The 26,104-nt window shown below is 37.6% G+C and overlaps 1 pseudogene; it reads left to right on the plus strand.

The window, feature by feature from the left end:
• Positions 1-2,920: 2,920 nt before the first annotated feature.
• On the plus strand, positions 2,921-4,669 carry LOC145101153 (phospholipase A1-Ibeta2, chloroplastic pseudogene; annotated as a pseudogene).
• The last annotated feature ends 21,435 nt before the right edge of the window (positions 4,670-26,104 follow it).

Here is a 26,104-nt window from a genome sequence, read left to right on the forward strand (position 1 = left end):
TAAAGACCATGTGGAGTAGCTCATGGCATTTTCACAGGTTTCATGTATGCATGGCTTACGTGATATGTGTGTAGCTTTTATAGCTAACAGGATATATGATATGTGGTTTGTGTGTATGTGGTATGCTCTGGGAAACTCACTAAGTATTTCGCTTACAAGTTGTTGATTGTTTCAGGTACTTCAGAGCCTAAGGGCAAAGGCAATGCGTGATGACGTGGCGTGCACTCTACCTCTCTTTTTGTGTGTCTGGGACTCTCTGATGTTTTCAAAAAGTACAATGAAATTGTAATAATTGTGAATTGGAAAACAAATGGTTTGGAAATTTATGGATTATGAGATTTGTTTGATTAATTAAAAATGAAAAAAATTCTTGGTAAAAATTGGGTCGTTACAAATGATTTTGCTTTTTCTAGTAAAGAACATAGAAGAATTGAAGTTATTGATGTTAGATTAGATGATAATTTAACCAATAAAACTTTCAATATTATATACAAAGAAGTGTTTCAAAATCGATATTAAAGTATTACGTTTATTTCAACATTAATTCAGATTTACTTAAAATTCAAAATACGCCGCATTTTTATGACATTTAATATTTGTTTGTCTGCATAATAATTTTAAACATACAACCCGTGTTTTCCACGGATTATAACCTAGTAGAACAATATAAGAATGAAGGAGTCCTTTGTATACCTTGTGTCGTATGTTATACGTAATAAGGAGATAGAATTACCTATTTTTATTAGGTTCCGGATTTTGTATCTTTCTAAGTTTTTGATCTTTGTAATATTTAGTAATTTAAATTTGCATAACTCTCTAAACTTATCATTACTATAACCATCAACTGACATTATCTTTCATACTTAATAATACTCTTAATCAAATGAGAAAATGATGATAATGTCATTGGTTCTCTATGAATTCTACATTTGTAAACATTAATACTTAATAATACTCTTAATCAAATGAGAAAATGAGGATAATGACATTGGTTCTCTATGAATTCTACTCTTTGTAAACAATAATCATCGACCAAAAAAATCCAACTACAAATTGTGGTCAAGTACTGTCACTTTGAATTTATTGGTTTTGACTATGATTTCATAGCTTGATAATCTAAAAAATTCTAGATAATTTTTATATATAATCTAGTACAATTGTACGATTTCATAGGAAAAAAATGTTAGATTTCATAGTAAAAAATAATAAATTCGTAGTCACTTTTTTGGAAAATTAAAAATAAAAAATTTGAGTGCAAATTGCAGGTGGGAGCATAGCAAATCGCAGGTGGAGCGATTTGTTTAAAAATAAAACTTTTATAGATACTCATTATTGTTGGGTCATGAGCCGACAATTGAGCTAAAATCCTAAAATCCCAGTAAGGTCTAGTCATCTGCTATTTCATTTGCAAGTTTTTGAAAAAACATTTTTTGCTAAATAAATCAAAATGTGAAAGACGAATCAAAATCGTTGGCTGAATTTGATATATAGTATTTTTTTTTTCTAAATTTATAAATTTCTCTAAATCAAAATGTGAAAGACGAATCATGTTTATAACCACTGCGAGACGAGATGCATGCGTGTAAAGCACCGCGTATGCATATTCAATCCCATTTCGACCCTACTTTTGAATCTCTTTACCTTTAGAAGTACGTTTTATTTTCAGGTTTGCCATTTGATATTTATTCAAATCAATCAAGTTTGGCCCCCCTTACTTTTATCTGATACGACTAAGACCCACTTATTTTTTATTTTATGTCTGTTTCAGGCTATCATTTTTCTGGTTGTAGATTTCCTAGATTTTCATACAAGTCATAAATCTGAAAGTGAAATATATATTATATAAATAATTAATATTTTTTTGAATAGAAAACGTACTCATCCCATTTAAAACTTAAATTCATAACGAAGGAAATAATTTACTTGTTGAGGCACGCCGATTAAAGAATTGAGGCAACAATTTTTTGATTAGATCAGATTGCATTTCGATCTTCATAGTAAATTCCTCGTTCGTCAGGTTCGTATAATGATATATTTTTTTTATTATAGCAATTACTTTCAATCAGGGACGAACTTAGGATTCCGTAGTAGGTGTTGCCGGTGACATATTTTTCCTTTTACGTAGTGGCACAAATGTAGAAAAAACGAAAAATTAGAAAATTTTACACTGTATCCAAAAAATAAGGGGTTGCCGGTGCCACTATGAGCACCATAGTGGAACTGTCCCTGCTTTCAACTTAAACAAACAATTTACTTTAAAATCGTACAATTGTTACATTTTGTTACCATTTGAAATACTTTGATATTTGTTCATATTTTATAAATTATTTGGCATATCCTAAAACAAAATCCTGACTACACCACTAGATAAAGGAGTATCAATCTTCCATATATTAATTAGCTTTTTCACTTTTCTAGGTAAATAATATAAATATTACAAACTAATAATCGAGTTTGGTGAAACATATGCAATACTATAATTTACCTTGTAAGTGGCATGGACAAGAGTGGCTCTTATCTAAACAAGTTTTACATATAAATTTAAAAAATATATTTCATTATACATGTATATAAATAGGTCAATGCCTTAAATGATTATTTAAAATAAATATTTTGAGTCACCGTAAGAAAAATATTTCAAATTATTGTGATACAAGTTTTGGTTGCTGTTTAGTATGTAGGGACTAGTTTGACTAGTCGAATTACAGTGATTGGAATATTTTTCAATAAGTCCAGGCTAGTTTTAATAATATTAAATCCTGAGGGACGCTAAATGTTGAAAAGTTATGTAATAAGTAACATTGACTAACCCACATATTTGGAGGAGTAAAACTAAACCAAAATTCGATCTATTTATTTACACTTTGTACCCTCTGTTCCTCTATATATTACCTCATAACCCGTTCACCCTACACAAAGTTACACACACACTCTCTCTCTCAACAGTGTGTATTTGTTCTTTTTTCTCTCTTTCTCTTTGTGAAGGTCCATCTTTAATCATTTTAGAATCATGATGCAAATCGGCTCAACAGTTCCGGCGCATAATCTTGACATATTTCAGGAAAGATTCGCCGTTAATTGTAATGGGTGTTCTGTGAAACCCGCAATAAAAGCTTGTGTAGCGAAGACCTCCATGAAAACCACAAGCTTATCAAGAACCAAGTTCACAAGGAAACACCTTTCAAATCTTGAAAGACTAATAGGTACAGAACCTGAGGTGATCCAATTGGAACCCAAAGTGAGTGCTGATAATGGGTTGCCGGAGGCGGAGAGTAGAGGAAAGGGGGGTCTTTTAGAGGGACTACATTTGCCTCAAATTTGGCCGGAAAATAAAGCAGCGGAGGAAATGTCTCCCCGACAGCTGAACCGGCTCCAACGGTTGTTGTCGAAGAACGGGATGGAATATTCTCCCCGAAACAGCCTGGCTTCCAGGTGGAGAGAGTATCACGGGAGCAATAATTGGGTGGGTTTACTTGATCCGCTGGACGAGAATCTCCGGCGAGAGATGGTCCGGTATGGAGAGTTCATTCAAGCCGCATATCATTGTTTTCATTCGGATCCTGCCACCTCAGGCAAGGAAGCCCCATCACCTCGGCAAGTCGCCATCCCAGATAGATCCTACCGAGTCACCAAGACCCTGTACGCCACAGCTTCCGTAGGTTTTCCGGACTGGGTCGATAAAGTGGCACCAGATCTCGAGTGGATGACTCAACAAACCAGTTGCATTGGTTACGTAGCAGTGTGTGACGATCAACGAGAAATCTCTAGAATGGGCAGACGTGACATAGTGATATCTCTTCGTGGGACCTCCACATGTCTCGAATGGGCTGAAAACATGCGGGACCTACTCGTAAAAATTCCAGACCAATCCTGTGGACAACCCAAAGTGCAATGTGGGTTTTTAAGCCTCTACAAGACCTCCGGAGCTCATGTCTCAAGCCTAGCAGAGTCCGTGGTTTCCGAAATCAAACGGTTAACTCAATTGTACGAAGGCGAAAACCTAAGTATCACTGTCACCGGTCACAGCCTTGGTGCGGCCCTAGCCCTACTGGTGGCAGATGACCTGAGCACTTGTGCCCAGGTCATTCCACCAATAGCAGTATACACCTTCGGTGGACCACGTGTTGGGAACCGAGCATTTGCAAAAAAACTTAGTTCCCAACAGGTGAAAGTTCTGCGAATCGTCAACTCAAAAGATATCATCACTCGTGTTCCGGGAATGTTTGTGAGCGAAGAACTTGATAAAAAACTTCGTGAGTCGAAAAACATGAATGTAGCGTTGAATATTATTGATAACACGATGCCGTGGGCATATGCACATGCGGGGACAGAACTACGGGTTGATACAAGTAACTCACCATATTTGAAACCGGATGCTGATGTGTCATGTTGCCATGACTTGGAAGCATACTTACATTTGGTGGATGGTTTCTTGGCATCAAATTGTCCATTTAGATCAAATGCAAAGAGAAGCTTAGTGAAGTTGGTACGTGAACAGAACTCAAATGTGAAGAAACTATATACAAGCAAAGCAAAGGGATTGAGGTTAAGTCTAGATACAAGCAAATCAAAGGGATTGAAGTTAAATCTAGAAAGGAATATGCAGATGTCTAATTGTTTGCCAAGTCCATCATAATTTATTTATTTATTTATTTTTTTACTTTTCTAACATTTTTTTTTCAAGGAGGATAAACGTACTTCTTGTTAATATATATATATATATATATATATATATATATATATATATATATATATATATATATATATATATATATATATATATATATCTTTTTGATGTGATTGATGCCTATATGAGAAATATAAAGATCTATAACTTAAGGAATGAAGATAGTTAGGCTATAGACTTCTTCATCGAATCCTTGGAAATGATATTCGCTAGTAAAAAAAATTAAAAAAATAGAAAAAGAAGAGAGAGATAGAGAAAATGTCCGTGAAGATTCGTGACTACCCCTACTCCACCAGACACATACTATAACTTGGGACGATGCTCACTAGTGGAAACCCCCTCCACGTAGATCTTTATGCGTGAAAGCAACCTTACCATCCGTCGTATATCTAAGGTTTTGGTTAAGAACAAGGCATGATATGTCATATTGATTGTGGGGCCGAAACTATATGTTAGGGTGCAAAGTTCTCCTTGGATGTGGCTTACCCTCTTGTGTGTGTAATGGGTTGAGTCTTTCCTATAAATAAGAAGTGAGTGGCTCCCATTATGAAAGACCCATTTTGTGAGTGTTAGTTTGGTGAGAGAAATAATAAAACCTGCTTGTACTCTTACTATTCTAATGGAGCCTAAATGATTTTATTTACTCATTGTGTTCTTGATGTTTGCATGATTCACTAGATTTTTACTATTCCGCACATGTCATCATAATTAGGGTCACTACAATTGTTATCAGAGCAGGTGTTCTTGAAATTCTCAAGAATTGATCCATGATGACTACATGATTTAAGTGAATCTTCATTTGTTGTGAGTTCTTCATTGTTGAGAAAGTTTTTGTTCTAGAAATCGAATTTATTCCTTGATTTAATTCAAAATTTGGTTTTCTCTCTCTAGAATACTTGTTTGTTTCACTTTCTTTCTCTAGAACTTGGTTCATATTCACTTTCTCTCTCTAGAAAAATCCAAGTTCTTGTGATCATGGTGTAGTTGGCTTATGATTCTTGGATCGTGATAATTAAAGATGTCAAATACAAAGTCAATGAAAAACAATTTTATGTGTGACATCCCCAAAATCACGGCCATAAAAGACCGATTTCATTTATGCTTTTTAAAATAATTTCAGAGTAAATCCTTTTGATTTAAAAGTGTTGCGGAATTTGTTCCCAAAACAAAACATGATAAAATAATATTTATCAAAGCATTTCATCAAGAGATGCATTTTCATTATATAATCAAAACTCAGGATGTCATGTTCCGATACAGACCATAAAGCATAAACGATAACATTACAAGTCATTCAACAAATATATACATATACAGATTTGTAACCAAAACAACCTGATGATTCAACCATCTTATGCCCTCGCGCCACTACCTGTAATACAATTAAAACTGAGTGGGTCAGGCTTGGGAGCCTGGTGAGCATATAGGGTTTTCAACCCACAATAAATAAATTATATCTAATTTCACCAACCAATCACTAGCCCGATTACCCATTCCCGTTATCCTCGCTTTACGTCCCTAAAATAACATCTATCTCAAGGGACCTAATCTAGGATTTTCATCGGGACGGACATTACTGCTAAGGGGTTTCCTCAACAATAGATATCCTAAAGGCAACCATGAGGGGGATAGAGTACACCGGTGAACACATCGTTCACAACATCTACAGGTTATGAACTTGCTAGCGTTCCACTGGACTGTCTAGAAAGAATCCGTGGTCGTTATCCATACTCCGCTAAATAACTAGATCAACAACAACAACAACATCGATGCCTCTCATCTGTTTATTACACACCAACTATCTACCCATGTTCTACCCAACATATTAGTAGATAAAAATATATATTTTCATACATAGTTTAAAACCTGTATATCATTTTCATTCAATACATATTCCACATAACAGATGAGGCACACCCACATAACACGTATTTCATAGAAAGTAAATCAGATCTATGAGATAGAAGAGAATGAATATACATTCACACTTATAACAACAAAATTATACACATAAACAACAATATACTTAATACACTCAAACCATACTTGTATTATTATCGTGTTTATGAAAGGTAGTATACACTCACTTGATCAGAAGACGACCAGACAGCACTACGGCTTGTAGAAGTAGTATTCTTCAGCAGATCTGGAAGATCTTCACAAAAATCGAACTTCTCGCGGGCAGAGCTTCGGCTCGGGAATCTTACTTCTCGGGATCTTCGGGATCTCGGGACTTGCTTCGGGGCTCGAGAATATTATCGGGGCTTCGGGGTACTTATGGCACGCAAATCGAGGTAAAACGGGAGAGAGAAGAGAGAAAAGAGCAAAAGAACTCGGCTGCCCTCGCATCCTATTTATAGGAGGCTGGAGCCTCGGAGTACGCGGGGCGTACTCGTCCGAAATCGTCATGGCGTTCGTCATCCGAAGAACTCGAGTGCGAAGGTCGTCATGCTTCGCTGTACGCGGGGCGTACAGCAGTACGCTGGGCGTACTTCGGATATGCCCGGTGACTCCCCTTCGGATAATACCGGGTTTAATAATTAAATTTAATTATTAATTATTTAATAAACTTCGAAAATTCATATCTTCTTCATACGAACTCCGTTTTCGACGTTCTTTATATCCACGCGTAGGTGAGACTACGCTCTACAACTTTTGTTTAGACTTCGTCGGCTAATTTTGACTTTATTTTTATTATTTATTTTTAGTAGGCCGGGACAGAAAAACTTCGTTATAAATTCATAACTTCTTCGTTTGACGTCCGTTCTCACCTAACTTTTCATCGCTTCGATACCAACAACGAGATCTTCGATTCTCGTTTAGATTGTTTCGGCTAAAAACCGTTCGATCTCAAATCGAGTATTTCAGGTTGCATACCGCTAAGCCGAAACTTCGGTAAATCATAACTTCCTCATATGAAGTCAAATTTGGGCGTTCTTATATATTCGGAAACCTCGTTTCAACTACTACAACATTATCCAAAGATATCAAGTTTATTTTACACTTAAATTTTGACGCTTATTTTTATTCTTAATTAATCAAACCACATAATTAAGCAATTAAGCACAAAACACATAATACTCAAATAATATACTTCTATTATTTCAAAACGGGTTACAAAGGTTAACCTAGACTATTATATCAACATTAATGACAGGGCCAGAAACACAGACGTTACAATTCTCTCCACCTTAGAATGGTTCCGTCCCCGAAATCACACATCAACAAACAACTGCAGATAGCGACCCATCATGTCACTCTCCATCTCCCAGGTGAGATTCGGCCCATTCGTGTGTTTCCATCGGACAAGCACTAACTCGACCATCTTGCGTCGTAACTTCTTAGTCTTTCGGTCAACAATTGCCTCTGGTTCTTCAACAACCTTTTGTTCTCATCAATTCTCAATTCGGAAATTGGAATTATGTCAGGAACTTCTCCCGTGAACGTCCTCAAATAACACACATGAAAAGTGTTATGAATTCCATTCAGTTCTTCTGGTAGTTCGAGCTTGTAAGCTTGGTTCCCAATCCTCTGAAGAACTTTAAACGGTCCAATAAACCTTGGACTCAACTTTCCCCTTTTACCAAATCTTATAAGTCCCTTCCACGGCGAGACTTTAAGCAAAACCGAATCTCCAATTTCAAAATTCATCGGTCTTCGCTTTTTGTCAGCATAGCTCTTTTGACGATCCTGAGCTGCTAACATTCTTTCCCTAATTATTTTCAACTTTTCAGCAGTTTGATGAACCATCTCCGGTCCCATAAACTGCTTTTCCCTAGCCTCAAGCCAACAAGACGGCGTACGACACTTCTGTCCATACAAAGCTTGGTAAGGTGCCATCTTAATGCTCGAGTGAAAACTATTATTGTAGGAAAATTCTACCAAAGGTAAATGTTCATCCCAATTACCTAGGAATTCCAAGGTACATGCTCTCAACATATCTTCAAGCGTTTGTATCGTTCGTTCGCTCTGACCATCAGTCTGCGGATGGTAAGCTGTACTTAAACACAACTTGGTACCCAATTCCTCTTGTAGACTTTTCCAAAATCGCGAGGTGAAACGGCTATCACGATCCGACACAATCGTTAACGGAACACCGTGAAGCCTCACAATTTCCTTCACATAAGAATTTGCAAGCTTCTCCATAGACCATTTCTCCTTGGCTGCTATGAAATGCGCACTCTTAGTGAATCGATCAACGACCACCCAAATCATGTCGTGACCATTCTTTGTTCTGGGCAGTTTAGTGACAAAATCCATAGCAATGTCTTCCCACTTACCCATAGGCACATGCAAAGGTTCTAAACTCCCGTACGGTTTCTGATGTTGTGTCTTTACTCTCGCACAAGTCACACACTCAGCCACATACTTTGCAACATCAAACTTCATCGTCGGCCACCAGTAGTAGGGTTTCAGGTCCCTATACATTTTAGTGCTACCGGGATTAATCGAGTACATGGTTTTGTGAGCTTCTTCCATCAGAAGATCTATGACTCCTCCTGTCTTAGGTATCAAAATCCGATCTTGGAACACCTTCAGTCCATGACTGTTTACACCGAATACCAACATTTTGCCCAAACGTTCCTCCTTTCGGTCATTCTTTTCAGAAGCTTCCTCTTGAGCTTTCTTTATACTTTCCAAAATAGTCGAGACAACTTCAATTCTCAACGCTCTTGGCCTTTTCCTTTCAAGATTGACTTTCCGACTGAGAGCATTAGCAACAACATTAGCCTTACCAGGGTGGTAAAGTATCTCACAGTCATAGTCCTTAAGTAACTCTAGCCAGCGTCGTTGCCTCATATTCAATTCTTTCTGACCAAAGAGATATTGGAGACTCTTATGATCAGTGAAAAGTTTTCACTTCGTGCCATAGAGGTAATGCCTCCATATCTTCAGAGCGAAAACTACCACTGCCAACTCCAAATCATGAGTCGGGTAATTCTTTTCATGCTCCTTCAGCTGTCGAGACGCATATGCTACCACATTTTCTCCTTGGGTCAAAACACAACCCAATCCAACCCCAGACGCATCGCTATAAACAGCGAAGTCTTCAACTCCATCGGGTAGAGAAAGTATCGGTGCCTCGCATAGCTTCTTCTTTAGCTTCTCGAATGCTTCTTTATGCTTATCACTCCAAGCATAAGTAGCTCCTTTGTGAGTCAAAGCTGTTAATGGAGTAGCGATCGAAGAAAAGCCTTGGATAAACCTTCGGTAATATCCGGCTAATCCCAAAAAGCTTCGGATCTCCGTGGGACTTTTCGGTTGTTCCCATTTCATCATAGCTTCGATCTTCGCTGGATTAACCATTATCCCTTCTTGGTTGACCACGTGACCCAAGAATTGGACTTCACGAATCCAAAAATCACATTTGGAGAACTTTGCATACAGCTTCTCCTTCTTCAAGACTTCTAACACTTCTCGCAAGTGTCTGCCATGCTCCTCTTGGATTTTTGAATAAATCAGAATGTCATCTATGAACACTATCACAGATTTATCTAGGAACGGATTACAAACCCTATTCATTAAATCCATGAATGCTGCCAGAGCATTGGTTAGTCCAAACGACATAACCAAGAACTTGTAGTGTCCATATCGGGTTCTGAATGCAGTCTTCTCTATATCCTGCTCTCTTACTTTTAGTTGACGATATCCTGACCTAAGATCGATCTTCGAGAAATAGCTCGAACCTTGCAATTGATCAAACAGGTCATCAATCATTGGCAACGGATATCTATTCTTTATTGTTGCCTTGTTCAGCTCTCTGTAATCGATGCACATTCTCATACTTCCATCTTTCTTCTTCACAAATAACACCGGAGCTCCCCAGGGCGATGAACTAGGTCTAATGAAACGTTTGTCCAATAACTCCTGAAGTTGCATCATCAGCTCCTTCATCTCCGTCGGTGCTAATCGATACGGTGCTTTTGCAATTGGCGTTGTTCCTGACAACAAGTCTATTCTAAACTCCACTTGTCTATCAGGCGGTAATCCAGGAAGATCTTCGGGAAATACTTCCGGATAATCACACACAACAGGGATATTCTACATCACCTTCTTTTCCTTCTTAGCATCGATCACGAATGCTAAGTATGATGTACATCCTTTAGCCAAACACTTTCTGGCTTTCATCAATGAAATGATTCCAGAATTTACTCTGCGTTTATCTCCATACACCATAAACGACTCTTTCCCAGGCGGGTTTACTTTGACTATTTTCTTCTTGCATAAAATTTCGGCATCATTGGCGCTAAACCAATCCATTCCAAGCACGATGTCGAAACCATTAAGTTTGATAGGCAATAATTCCTCGTGGAACTTATTCCTATTCAGATCAATTAAGATGTTTTTCATACGATGACTAACAGGTACAAACTTGCCACTAGCAACTTCGACTAATAAGGCATTATCTAGTCTATCAACAGGCAAAGCTAGTTTTCTACCAAATTCATGCGATATAAAGGAGTAGTTGGCTCCAGAATCAAATAAAATCTGGGCAGACAATTCGTTAACGAGAAAGGTACCTGAAGCGACATCAGCTTCATCTTTAGCAGCTTCCAGTGTCATCTGGAATGCTCTCGCCTTTGGCTATGGCGGAATGTTGGGTCTAGCTGCCTCCTTCTTCTTCGGGCAGTCCCTCGACATATGTCCCTCCTCACCACAACCATAGAAAACCTTCTTAGAGAGGGTACACTCATTGGCATAGTGCCCGGCCTTTCCACACTTGTAGCACGTGGCCACTACCTCACATTTTCCATGATGCTTCTTCTTACATTTGTCGCACCATTTCGCTTCGCCTCCATTTCCCCTCGAACCAGACTTCGAGAATTTGTTTCTCTTGTTGGACCCTGAAGTTCCATCTAACTTCCTCTTTTCACCAACTTCTATCCTTTCCAGACCCTTTTCCTTTTGCTGGGCCTCCACATTCTTAGTTGCACGAACAACCGTTTTCAGAGTAGTTGCCATCTTGACTGTCGGACCAAAGCGGCAGGCAGTCCATTAGCAAACCTCTCAATCTTGGAGAGTTCCGTTGGCACTAGGTACGGAAATAAATTCATTTTCTCAGTGAATGCAGTAGCATAGTCGTCTATGCTCATCCTCCCATTCTTTAAGTTTTGGAACTCATTGTTCAGATCAATCAGATCTATCTCTGAACAATACTACACCTTTAACTGTTCCAAGAACTCCTCCCATGACATTTTCAGGGCTTCTCCTCGTGGCATAGTATCTGCCAACAACTTCCACCAACTCAAGACTCCAGTCTTCAATTGTCTAACTGCAAAGACAGTCTTCTGTTTGTTGCTACAGTCGTAACTTTCAAATACCATCTCCATTTCGGAGATCCAATCCATTATCTCAACAGGCTTTGGGCTTCCAGAAAGACTTGGCGGTTTGGCGCCCAAGAAGTTCTTGTACATTCGCCCATCCTTGTTGTTTCTCCTTTCCGGATCGTTCCTTCATTCTCCTTGAGTCCCAACTTGACTCATAATGCGACTATTGTTCCCTTCCTCCAATTGCTCGGGAATCAATTCGGGTTCCTCAATAGGTATGATAGGTTCGTCCCTATTATCATGCAACATCTGTCGCATCTCATCCCTTTGTTCGGCTAACATAGCCCGAATCATGGCTTGCACCCCAGCCATTGTTATTGGTTCTGGTGCTGCTGCTACAACAGGTATTTGCTCAATCACTGGCGGTTGATTCCTGTTTTCATCCGCGTTTCCAACGCCACTCCTTGTTCTCACCATTTTTGATCTACACACCGAATAAGGTGAAATTAGATCTTCATTCACGATAGATATTCAAATCATCCTTATTACTCCGAAACGTTTACATGCTAGTTCTAATACCGTAGACATACACTTAGAATCCTACACACATAAGGTTTCCAGATCCGGTCGGCAACAGACCGTAGATCCGAACAATTAACATAATATATGGCAACATATAACATTTAGCACATAAAAGCATTTTAGGCAACTTTCCTAAAATAAAGTAGTGCTCGTGTCTAAAATCCAAAAGACACACATCTCAAAATTCCACTTAGCATTCTAAGTTTAAGTCTAGAAATCCTACAAATTCCTAGTTCGCTTAAACTAATGCTCTGATACCAACTGTGACATCCCTCTCTGGCACGTATCACAATATTGTCCGCTTTGGGCCACTCGGCACGACGACTTCCCAGGGGGTCACCCATCCTGGTACTACTCCCGCCCGAGCAAGCTTAACTACAGAGTTCTTATGGGATCTGCTGCGCTCACGACTTTAAAACGCGTTATGATAGGGAAGGTATCCACACCCCTTATAAGGAATGCTTAGTTCTCCTTCCTAGCCGACGTGGCGGCCTGATGGCAAAACACTAATTTTTTTAGGTATTTAAAGGAAAGTGGGGAAGCTAGGGTTTTCCACCTTCAGATATTTGTTCAGACTAAGAGGCGAGTCTCCTCGCAGTGCTTGATGGGTACCAATGCCAACCCATGGATATTTTCCTTCACATCTTGCTCTCTTGTTTCTAGCACACCTCGTGTCCCTTGCTTTAACTGTTATTCTTGTCATGATACTGTTGAAGATTTCATCGAGGTCTTGTAGCATTCTTTAGATTCTTGATGAACCCTGACAATCTTCATTCCCCCCCCCCATGGGGTAGGCATCTTGATGCACTAGTGGTACATCGACGAGACCCTTTCAAGTCATGGATGTAGATAGGTAACTTGATTTCTCCAACAACGTGCTTTGTTTCATCACTGAATCCTATTAGGACGAAGGATCTCTTGATTATTTCGGATTCTCGGATGTTCATCCTAGTTAGAGCGTCTAAAAGTATGATGTTCATTGAGGATCCTCCATCTACCAGGATCCTTCTCATGAAGTGGTTAGCGATATATAAAGTAATCACCAACCCATCATGGTGAGGATCCTATATGTTTTCTCTATCCTGTTTGTTTGAGGCGGTCTCCTTGTTGTTTGTAATCGATGTGTTTTTTTGGGGGGTCTTTCCTCCTTTTCCGTCTTGGATAGTTTGGTATACCTTTTAGATGCATAATAAGAAGACCCACATATATCAGATCCTTTAGAAATAACATTGATTACCTTGGCATCCGGGGGAAGGGATCCTGGCTTTTCCAGTATCTTCACATAGCCTTGCTCTTTTTCCCTGCATCTTTCTTTTTTCATTCGTAGGATCTCTCTGAGATAACCCTTGATCAGGAGATAACTACTTTCCTTCCTGAGGGTTATGAAGTCCTCAGTGTTGTGACCGAAATCCTCATAATATGCACACCACTTGGATTTGTCTTTACAACTGTTTGACTTTTCTCCCTTTCTTGGCTATCTGGCTTTGTCACCAAGATTCTGCATAGCGAATATTAGACCTGAAACATCCACAAAGAAACAATAGTGAGTAATTTTAGGAAATTCGTCTTCTTCCCCTTCATCATCGAGGGCATTAACCCTATAATGATCAGGTTTGGAATATGGTTTTTGTTAGGTTTTGAGCATTCTAACACTCCTAATTGTACATGTAACCCTAAATACCTTGGATCTATGTTTTCTCTATTATACATGCAAATATGAATATTCCAAGGTATTACACTAACTAGCATACAATCTTTTGATACTTGAATAATAAACTAGATAGAAATACATACCTTGTTGATGTAGCTTAACTCCATGAAGCTCGAGAGCCTAGTGCCCCAAGTGTGAAACCTCAAATGGTTCACACAACATCATAAACACTTGGAATAACCATGAAAAGAATACACTTCATGCTCAAATTGGCTAGCCCTCAGATAAGTATCACTAGTGCCAATTTATTGAGCTAAAGGGGTCTTTATATAGTGTGGCTATTAGGGTTACACCATGTAACTCATGACTTTACCCATTCCTTATGCTCCATGGGTTTTAATCTCCATGGAGTATCCATGGGCCACCACATGGGTTAAACCCAACATAAGGAATCTTGGATCATAAGCCCACATATATAAGAATTAATGATTTACACAATCAATCCCCATATATTTAATTAGTCTCTTTTGATCACTAAATTAAGTCCAAATTAATTCTTGATCAATACTAATTAAATAACATGATTTCATATTAATATATTAGAACTTATAATATATTAATATATATATATATATATATATATATATATATATATATATATATATATAAATGCATATAGATAAATATGATTTTTGTATGTTTGAAAAAAGGAAAGGTTTTGTTTGTATGTGTTATGACCGATCCCTTAAAAATGAGTTTTTTTTTTCTAACTTTCGACTCGAGAGGAAGAATAAAATAAAAACCTTTTTTTGCTTGTTTTTCTTTAGTCGATACATCTTGGATCAAAATTTTGATCCAGGTAAAAGATCAAATGAGAACCACTAAAGGTTATAAACCATTTAGTAGGGGCGGAACTTGAACAATTAATTTGTGGGGTCGAAACTATGTTAAGGTGCAAAGTTCTCATTGGATGTGGCTTACCCTCTTGTATGTGTAATGGGTTGAGTCTTTCCTATAAATAAGAAGTGAGTGACTCCCATTCTGAAAGACTCATTTTGTGAGTGTTAGTTTGGTGAGAGAAATAACAAAGCCCGCTTGTACTCTTACTATTCTAATGGAGTCTAAATAATTTTATTTACTCATTGTGTTCTTGATGTTTGCATGATTCACTAGATCTTTACTATTCCATACATGTCATCATAATCAGGGTCACTACAAACTAAAATTACCTTTCTTACAAAAAACCAGGAGGCCATAACCCAATTTTTTGTATGATATTTATAAAAAATAGTGGGCTATTACTACTTCTACGCAGAAAAACACGGAGGAGGGGGGGGGGGTCACAACCCCTTTTAGCCCTTAATAAGCTCTGACCATGACATCTAAAAACCCTTTTTATTAAGGGTATTTTGTCAAAATTCTTATGACTAGATTAAAATTAAGATGTAATTTTAGATATGAGATCTACTAATCATTTAGTTCACCATTCTCCAAAAACAAGCATCTCCTTTCTCTTCATCTACCACTGGTTCACACCACCACCATCACCACCTACCTCCGACGCCGCCACCAACCACCGTCATTTCCTGCTACAATTGTTGCCCTCTACCACCTCTAGATCTATGTAGACTCATCATCCCTGATGGTTCGTCGGCGGCTTCATAATTTCGATGACTTTTTTATGCTTCTTACTCATATCTGCTTAGATCTGAGTGATTTCGATTGATTTTTATTGTCTCCAGTGGCATTTCTAGTCCAGATCTTATAACATCCGAATCTTGAGGTACGTTGTAATTTTTATATTCTTTGTTTAGGGTCGCCATGACTTGGCAAGTTGAGACTAGATCACGTGTTTCATTTTGTCACCACAACGTGGTGGTGGCCTGATGGAAAAACACTAATTTTTTGGGTATTTAAAGGAAAGTGGGGGGGGGCTAGGGTTGTCCACCTTCAGCTATTTGTTGAGACTAAGAGGTGAGGCTCCTCACAGTGCTTGATGGGTAAATGATACCAATGCCGAACCATGGATTATTTTCCTTCACATCTTGATCTCTTGTTTCTAGCACACCTCGTGGCCCTTGCTTTAACTATTATGCTTGTCGAGGTACTGTTGAAGGTTTCATCGAGGTCTTGTAGCATTCTTTAGATTCTTGATGATCCCCGACAATCTTCATTGTCCCCCATGGGGTAGGCATTTTGATGCACTAGTGGTACATCGACGAGACCCTTTCAAGTCATGGATCCATGGTTTACATAATATAACATTATAGGAAGAAAAGGCATCAATAATACAAAAGCTATGCATCGAATTTACCCCTTCGATGTAGATAGGTAACTTGATTTCTCCAATGGCATGCTTTGTTTCACCACTAAATCCTATTAGGACGAAGGATCTCTTGATTATTTCGGATTCTCGGATGTTCATCCTGGTTAGAGGGTCTAAAAGTATGATGTTCACTGAGGATCCTCCATCTATCAGGATCATTCCGACGAAGTGGTTAGCGATATATAGAGTAACCACCAACCCATCGTGGTGAGGATCCTATATGTTTTCTCTATCCTGTTCGTCTGAGATGTTCTCCTTGTTGTTTGTCATCGATGTGTTTTTTCGGGGTCTTTCCTCCTTTTCCGTCTTGGATAGTTTGGTATGCCTTTTAGCTACAGAATAAGGAGTTCCATATATATCAGATCCTTCCGAAATAACATTAATTACCTTGGCATCCGGGGGAAGGGATCTTGTCTTTTCTAGTATCTTCACATGGCCTTGCTCTTTTTCCTTGTATCTTTCTTTTTTCCTTCCTAGGATCTCTCTGAGATAACACTTGATCAGGAGATAACTACTTTCCTTCCTGAGGGTATGAAGTCCTCAGTGTTGTGACCGAAATCCTCATAATATGCACACCACTTGGATTTTTCTTTTACTGTTGTTTGACTTTTCTCCATTTCTTGGCTATCTGGCTTTGTCACCAAGATTATGCATGGTGCATATTAGACCTGAAACATCCACAAAGAAACAATAGTGAGTAATTTTAGGAAATTTGTCTTCTTCCCCTTCATCATCGAGGGCATTAACACTATGATGATCAAGTTTGGAATATGGTTTTGACTTATAGGATCTCTGGGTTGAGGATTAAGTCTTCCTATTGGGATTGCCATAGGAACTTGGCGTGTTGGCCCTCTTTTGTATTTCTTTGTCTTCTTCTAATCTAATGAACCTTAATGCTCGACTTCTGACTTCATCCATACGTTTACATGGAGTCATCACAAGGTCTTCGTAAAATGGGGAATCCTTCTTCAAACCCATCTTAAAAGCCTCCATGGCAGTGGCCATGTCGATGTTTGGTGTGTTCAGGGCTTCCCTACCAAACCTGCTTACAAAGTCCTTTAAGGATTCTTTGGGATCCTGGACCACCCGGTAAAGATCTGTAGTGACCCTTTCAAATAGTTTTGTTGCAAGAAAATTGATTATTGAAAATATTAACTAGATTAGAAAAAGTGGTAATAGAATAGGGTGTGACATCCCCAATTTCTCGGCCAGAAAGACCGATTTAATTTATGCTTTTGAAATAAAATCAGAGTAATCTTTTAAAAGATGTTGCGAAATTTGTCCCAAAAACAAAACATGATAAAAATTTATCAAAACATTTCTTTAAAGAAATATGTATTTTAATTATATATATATATATATATATATATATATATATATATATATATATCAAAACCTCGAGATGCCATGTTCCGATACAGACCAAAAGCATAAACAACATATTATAGACCTTACATCACATATTTACATCTAATGGTCTATAATTCAAAATCCCTCTTCAACATCCAACTATGCTCTGGGTCCACTACCTGTAATAATAAAAGTTGAGTGAGTCAGTGTGACATCCCCATTTTCACGGCCAGAAAAGACCAATTTTGTTTATCTTTTATAAAAATCAGAGTACTTCTTTTAATAAAAGTATTGCGGAATTTGTTCCCAGTAAAACATGGTAAATACGTTATCAAGGCATTTCCAAAGAAAAGTATTTTTATTCATTTAAAAACATTTGGGATGTCATTGTCAATACAGAAACATAAGCATTAACAGAACTTACATTCATTATCACTAGTAATCTATATCTCCTTAATCTCTCAGTGTAATGTGACTTAATACCAACACCTGTGATATAAATAAAATGAGTGGGTCAGGTTGGGAAACCTGGTGAGTACATAGGATTTTCAACCCACAATAATATAACTATTATGTTTAAACATTTAAACAATCAACCTAATTACCCATCCCAATTATCTTCTTTATTCTGCCCTAAGAATTCATCTATTCCTCGTTTATTTATTCCTAAGGGTTATCCTAAGGAATAGGCACGAAATCCATCGTTGACAAGGTTTACTCAATAGGCACTAAATCCATAGTTACCAAGGTTTATCTCGTTTATTGACAATATCGTTTCCGAGACTCCTCTCGCAATACAGGTTAATGGGTTTTATCCCGTTTCTCGACAATATCGTTTCCGAGAATCCACTCGAAATATATGTCGATGGGTATTTAGAGTACACCTAGTGAATACACAGTTCAAAACACCTACAGGTTGCGAGCCTTCTAGTGTCCACTAGACTATCTAGAATAGTCCGTGGTTGTCATCCATACTCTGCTGGATGACGAGGCCATCACTTGGGTAAAAGGCTTCTCTCATGGTTCACCTCTCACCCTTACCTCATGGTCTATATCACCTCTTCATCATTTTATTTTTGTCACACAAAAACTATTTCATCTACCAATGTTTTACCCAACACATTTTGTAAATATAAAATACGTATACAGTTTAAATAATTTAAAACATGTATGAAAATCTTTCACCCAACACAGACAGCAAGTATTCAGACGATATACACACATAGCATGTATTTTATATAAAATACTTCATATCTATGTGTAAGATGAAAGTAACTATGCACTCACCTGATACGGTGGTGACTCGGTACTCGGACAGCACTTCGTTACTCTCAACACAATTTTCCTCGGACAAAACCTAGTATCATTACCACTAGAGTTTAGTTTAATATTCACCAAGACTAATTAATAGTATAGCTATTATTACTATTATATAAGCGTTAAACAATACTTATATAACCCATAATAATATCCCAAGTACTTATTATAAGGTCCTAATAACATTACTATATTGAAACATAATCTATACTAAAGATAGGGTAGGCGTAGCTCACTTACAGCAGGTTTTCTCGAAAACCGGGCTTCGCTGGAGCAGCGTTCCCGAGCCGAAAGGCTCTTTTCTCGGGGATTCGGGAGCCTCGGGGCTTCATTCAGGTTCTAAGGGGTTTACCTAGACTTTAGGGGGCTTAAGGGAGGCTAGAGAGAGAGAGTTTAGAGAGAGAAAGTTGAAGGGGAGAGGTGTGGGAAATGAGAGAACCCGACACCTCTATTTATAGGGTGATATCCTGATGGACTCGCCGATTCGGTTCATGGACTTTCCGATTCGGTGCCACGTGTCATCACCTGATGGCTTTTCTTGGGGAGAAAGCCTTGGCCCATATTCAGCCACGTCACCCCTTTTGCAGCAGTACCCTGCCGACTTTTAAACCCCGTAACTTTCGCATACGAGCTCCGTTTTCGACATTCTTTTTTCCATGCGTAGGTAAAAACAAGATCTACAACTTTTGTTTATACTTCGTCGGCTAATTATTGACCGATTTTAAATTTAACAGTAGGAGGAGATTAGACTGTTAAATGACCACGACAAAATTCGTAACTCCTTCATACGGACTTCGTTTTCGTCTGTCTTTTTACCGTTGAGTTCCTATTAATGAGATCTTCAACTCTCATTAAGGTTGCGTAAGCCAAAAACCGCTCGAACTAAAATTCGAGTTTCGGGTCGTGCACTGCTATCCCAAATCTTAGAAAAATCATAACTTCCTCATACGAAGTTAGATTTGGGCGTTCTTTTTTTTGTATTTTATCGGTTTAACATTTACTACAACTTTTGTTTAGATCACTAAGGCTAAAAATTCCTCTATCTTAAATTCACTATTTACATCTCCAGTGTCGTGTCGGTTTTGCTGAAAAACTTCGACGGGCCATAACTTCATCATTATAACTCAGATTTCGGCGTTCTTTATATGTACGGAACCCTTGTAACATATTCTACAACTTGGTTAAGATTATTTATTTTAAATAATATTTTGTCGAAAAGTCATTTTCGACTCCTATTATCTTTAAATTGACTAGCCCGGATCTACGGGCGTTACAGTCAGGTTTGGGAGCCTAGTGAGCATATAGGGTTTTCAACCCACAAATAATAAATTTATTAATTTCAACAACCAACAATAAATTTATTAATTTCATCAACCAATAATATCCCTGATTACCCATTCCCGTTATTCTCACTTTACGTCCCTAAACACCTATCACAAGGGACCTAGTTTGAGGATTTATCATCGGGATGAGACTTTATTGCCAAGGGGATTCCTCATCCATATATGTCCGTAAGGCAACCATGAGGGGGATGAAGTACAATGGTGAACACGCCGTTCACAAACACCTACAGGTTGCGAGCCTGCCAGCATTCCACTGGACTATCTAGAAAAGTTTGTGGTCGTCATCTATACTCCGCTAGATGACTGGATCAATAAAAACATTGAGGCTTCTCATCATTTTATCACACATCAACTTATTTCATTTACCCATGTTATACCCAACATATTTGTAGATAAAATATATGTACATATTTTAAATCATTTTAAACATGTATAAAACATTCATTCAACATCCAACTCAAATAAACAATCAATATAAATACACATAGCACGCATTTTATAGAATATACTTTATATCTATGTGTAAGATGAAAATTACTATACACTCACATTGATAAGACGGCGGTTGGACAACACCTCTTCTGTCACAACTAGGAATTTTGAGGCCTTGTAACTACAACACTTATAACAATTATGAACCAATAACAAGAAAACATGCATGATGCTTATTCTATAACAACAAAGCTTCATCAAATACTTCATTCTAGCACTACAAATGGTCAACAAAGAGTTGGAAACCTTTGAAATCCCAATTTGAGTCCATTTTGGACTAGGATTTCCTTATTGGGCCTAAGGGACTAATAAACTTCCAATTTATCCATCTTGAACCTAGAACTCTCAAATGGGCCCTAGTTGGACCCATATACATGAAACTTAATATTTTTGGGCCTTATGAGCCCAAAATATGCTAGGTTAACTTTAATGGGCCTTAATGGGTCACAACCAACTTAATTTAGCCCTATTAGGTCATAAAAATTACACTTTGATTTATTTGGGGCCAAACATCATCTAAAGTGAGTCATAATATGGGCTAAGCACTCAATACCCAATTCTTTCTCTTTTCCCTCCCCATTCTCGTCCCAAGCCCACAAAGAAGGAGGAGTTGACTTTGTGTGTGCCAACTCATTTTTACTTAGTGGTTTTCCATGCAACTCCCATATTTCCATGCAACCATCTCATCAATCCTCTCTCTTCTCTCCTATCTTCTTCTCTCGGCCGAACACAACACACACACACTCACAAAAATTCATTCCATTCTCTCAAACTCTCACTAGAACATCCTTACACTCACTCATCAATTTTTCGAGTTTAAGGGAGCTTTCAAGGAGATTTTTCCCACAAACACATCATCTAAGGTAAGTTGATGTTAAATCCATGATCTAGCTACTCCATTTCATCAAAAATTTCTTCTAAATCTATTCCAACTTGTGATCTTGCACCTTAGAAGTCACTAAACTCGAGATCTACCAAGAAGACTTGCTAGGATCAAAATTTTCTTCTTTTCTCTCTTCAAAACCGAAAACACAACTTAAGGTGAGCTTCATACCCCTCTCTTTTCAGTTTTCATATGTTTTATGGGGGAGAATACAAGAAAATGTGTAGATCTATGTGTATGTGTATGCTATGTATGATTTTATGCATGTATGTGTGTGATTTTATGTGTTTTTGTGACAAATATGTAACCAAAAGGGGTGTTAACTTGAGATCTATGACTTAAGAAAGGAAACAAACATAATCTAAGTTATTTTACACTAAACAAGTCTAGAAAAATAGCTTATAAGGTTATGAGGAACATATTCTAACATAAAACCCATTTTAGGGCTTAAATTGTCAAAAATACAAAACTTGGGTTAAAAACTGACAATTCACGGTTTCTTGAGGGTCAAAAGAGTCAAAACAGTTTCTATAATCATTTTTCTGAATATTGGAATTTTCAAAGGACTTGAAATGCAAAAATTTAGCTTAATGGGCTAAATTTGGGCTTTCGGCCCAATAAGCCCATAATTGCGAAATTTGAAGTTTTAAGGGGCTGAATTGTAACATTCTGCAAAACAGGGGATAAGAAGTGAAATAAAACTATTTCAAAGGTCAAAAATGCTTTTCAATTCCAAAAAGGATAAAAAATGTAAACTTTTTATATTTTGGGTCAAAAGTGTAAAAGTTGCGAAATAGGGGGTTCTAACCGAGAAACTCCATTCTGGAAGGGCTAAAGCTGTTTACAAAATAAATTTTGGGTTAAAAATGTCTTTTCAACAAGTTTATGATACAAAAGTGTCAAGAAAATGTTTTAAGGACTAAAAATGAAATTCTTTTATATAACGGACTAAAAGTATTATTTTTATAAAAGAAAGGTAGTGAAAAGGTCATAATCATACTTTTAAATAAATTAATTCATTAAGACAAAATAGAAGATACCCGACTAGCGACAAAAAGGAAAACGAATACACCTTCAATACCAAATATCGTTATAAACGAATTGATTCGGTCTCGAATCAATACAAAACAACAATCGCTAAATCAAAACTCTGCAATAGATATGTGATGACTAAAAGGAATAAACCTACAAACTTTGGGCTTATGAGTTTCAAATCATGCTTGTTGGGCCTTGCAAGCCCGTCAACATGATCTTTGGGCCCAAAGGGATAACGTTTATATGTTATTGGGCCTTCAATGACCCAATATTTTATAAAAGGACTTTCAATAGCTTTTATGTGCTAGCGGGCCAAAGTGTCTCGTTAGAAAAGCTAGTAAGGTCATAGTAATCAAATGCGAGTTGGACCATCGTGTCTTTCGCATCCGCGACAGTCTAAGGTACTTACGATAGTAGTGGGACATAATGCCCCCTTCTCTTCGTTCGCTAAGGCTTATGAGAAATCAATGTAGACAAATTAGGACGATATACAATGTGGATTAATCAATATTCATTCGTTAAGACAATACAAAAATCAGTAATCACGAATACATTTCAACATCGGAAAACATTGAGTTTTCCGGGGAATTCAATACTACTCGCTCGAATTTTATAACTATAATACAAAATACCCTCCATATATATATATATATATATATATATATATATATATATATATATATATATATATATATATATATGTTTTTGAAATCATTCATGCATCAACTTATGGATCTTCACACTTTGATAAACAAAAGTCTTTTTAGAAAATATCGGATTTTCTGGGTTTTACAAACTATACAAATCATTTTATCACAACATTGCTTATGAACTCACCAATATTTCATATGTTGACGTTTTTCCAAAATAACTTGTATTCTCAGGTAACAGGTAAGCGGAAGAGTAATATGAAGTAATGTTAGATGTTATGTTGTTAAAAGCACTCAAACTATTTATGTTATGAATGTGTAATGTTAAAACAATGTACTTGATGAGAACAATTCCAGTTGTAATATATTGATGCACGATGACGTTTATGTTATGATTCATTATATTCATTGTGATGATATTCAATTAAAGTCACGCGAGCCCTCGGACGTTTCCGCCGTCTGGTTCGGGGGTGTGACATCTTCTCTTAAAACAATTGTTTCTAATAAAACCGGGATGTTTTCCTAAAAGTCGGGCTTCACGCGGGCAGAGTTTCGACTTGATAGATATTTTCCTCGGGATCTTTGGGCTCTCCGGGACTTGCTTATGATGTTAGGATAATATAATAAGGTTAGGGGTAATTTTTGCAAAGTAGAAGAAAGTATAGGGTGAGTGGATTGAAAATTTTAAACAAAATCCATAAGGCATCGGGTGCTATTTATAGGGGCTGAACCATCGGATTACGCTGGGCGTACTCCCTCTTCAAGCAGTACGTTGGGCGTATTCTCTCTTCAAGTAATACATTGGGCGTACATTTAGAGTACATTGGGCGTACTCCCTCTTCAAGCAGTACGCTGGGCGTACATCATGGTATACGGGGGGTACTAAAGGATAACTCTGGACTCAACAAGGCTATGACACGTGGCATTCTTGCAAAGGAGTAGGGGAGGTAACGGACTCCGGGTTATGTACAAGAGTATGTTGGGCGTACTCCCATTTCAAAACTTCAAAAGTTTGTAACTTTAGCATGCGAACTCCGTTTTTGACGTTCTTTATATCCACGCATATGTGAGACTATGCACTACAACTTTCGTTTAGACTCCGTCGGCTAATTTTGACTTTATTTTTGAAGTTATATTTTTAACAGGCCAGGATAGGAAAAGTCCGTTAAAAATTCATAACTTCTTCATCTGAACACCGTTTTCGTCTTTCTTTTTACCGTTGAACTACAATCGACAAGATCTTCGATTTTCGTTTAGATTGTCTCGGGTAAAAATCACTCGATCTAAAATTCAAGTTTTTAGTTGTCTACCACTAAGCTGGAACTTAGAAAAATCATAACTTCCTCATATGAAGTCAGATTTGGACGTTCTTTTTATGCACGCGCTCAGTATAACGAACACTACGAATTTCATTTAGATCACTAATGCTAAAAAGCACTTTATCGTAAATTCAGTTTTTACGTCACACAACATCGTGTTGGTTCTATCGCGAAACTTCGACAGGTCATAACTTCTTCGTTATAACTCGGATTTCGGTATTCTTTATATCTTTGGAATCCTTGTTTCAACCGCTACAACTTTATCCTTAGATATTGGCTTTATCTAATATTTATTTTCGACGCTTAGTTTTATTTTTAATTCATTAAATCATAATAATTAAGTAAATAAGCACATAATTCACATAATATTCACATAATTCCTCTTTATTACTTCAAAACGAGTTACAAAGGTTGACCTAGACTATTACATCATCATTAATGCTTTAGCCCAGAAACACGGGCATTACATAGGGAGGAACATTAAGTATCCATTTTAAGGTTAATCATGTAAGGGTCGATCTGAAGCCTTTGCATAGACAAGCTTCTTTTAAGTGTGGCGGAATGGGGATTATCTCCAATCTCTCTATATTGTGTCATATGTTCTTCAGGATATGTAGTTCCATCGTAAGGCTTCATTCTATGAGTATGGAAGCGCTTGGAAACTTCGGTATCGACTATTGAAGGGATAAATCTTGAGATCTTGTAACGGGTGGGGATGCTTCCGGTATAGGTTGGAGTGTTGGACCACCCTTGGTACGCTTGAGATCATCTGTGTAACATCCCGATTTCCCGATATCAGTTTAAAGATCCAAGAGTCATGTTTCAAAGGCGATTCAACGAGTTGATAGGCAAACTCGTCGAGTATAGACCAAATCAACTACGTGGGTTTTAGACCTTACTCGACGAGTTGGAGGACCCGACTCGACGGGTAGGTGCTGGAAAGTGAAAACCCTAAATTTTAGGGTTTACACCCTATTTAAAGGTCCTTAACTTTCCCATCAGCCTCCTTTGTCACTTCCACATCCAGAGAAAAACTCATAGCAAGCTAGCCTCCATTATTGAGTCTGCGAGGCTAAAAGAGAGAGTTTTGGAGCATTTCTTGAGGAGTGGAAAGCTTGGATCAAGGAAAAGCTTGTAGATCCAGTATCTCCAGTGTTGTGGCAACAAGTTGGAGGTATAAAGCTACCACCTTTACATTTCA

The sequence above is a fragment of the Lactuca serriola genome, chromosome 4 (genome assembly GCF_051521515.1).
Source record: "Lactuca serriola cultivar US96UC23 chromosome 4, Lser_US96UC23_V15, whole genome shotgun sequence".
Classification (NCBI taxonomy): Eukaryota; Viridiplantae; Streptophyta; class Magnoliopsida; order Asterales; family Asteraceae; genus Lactuca; species Lactuca serriola.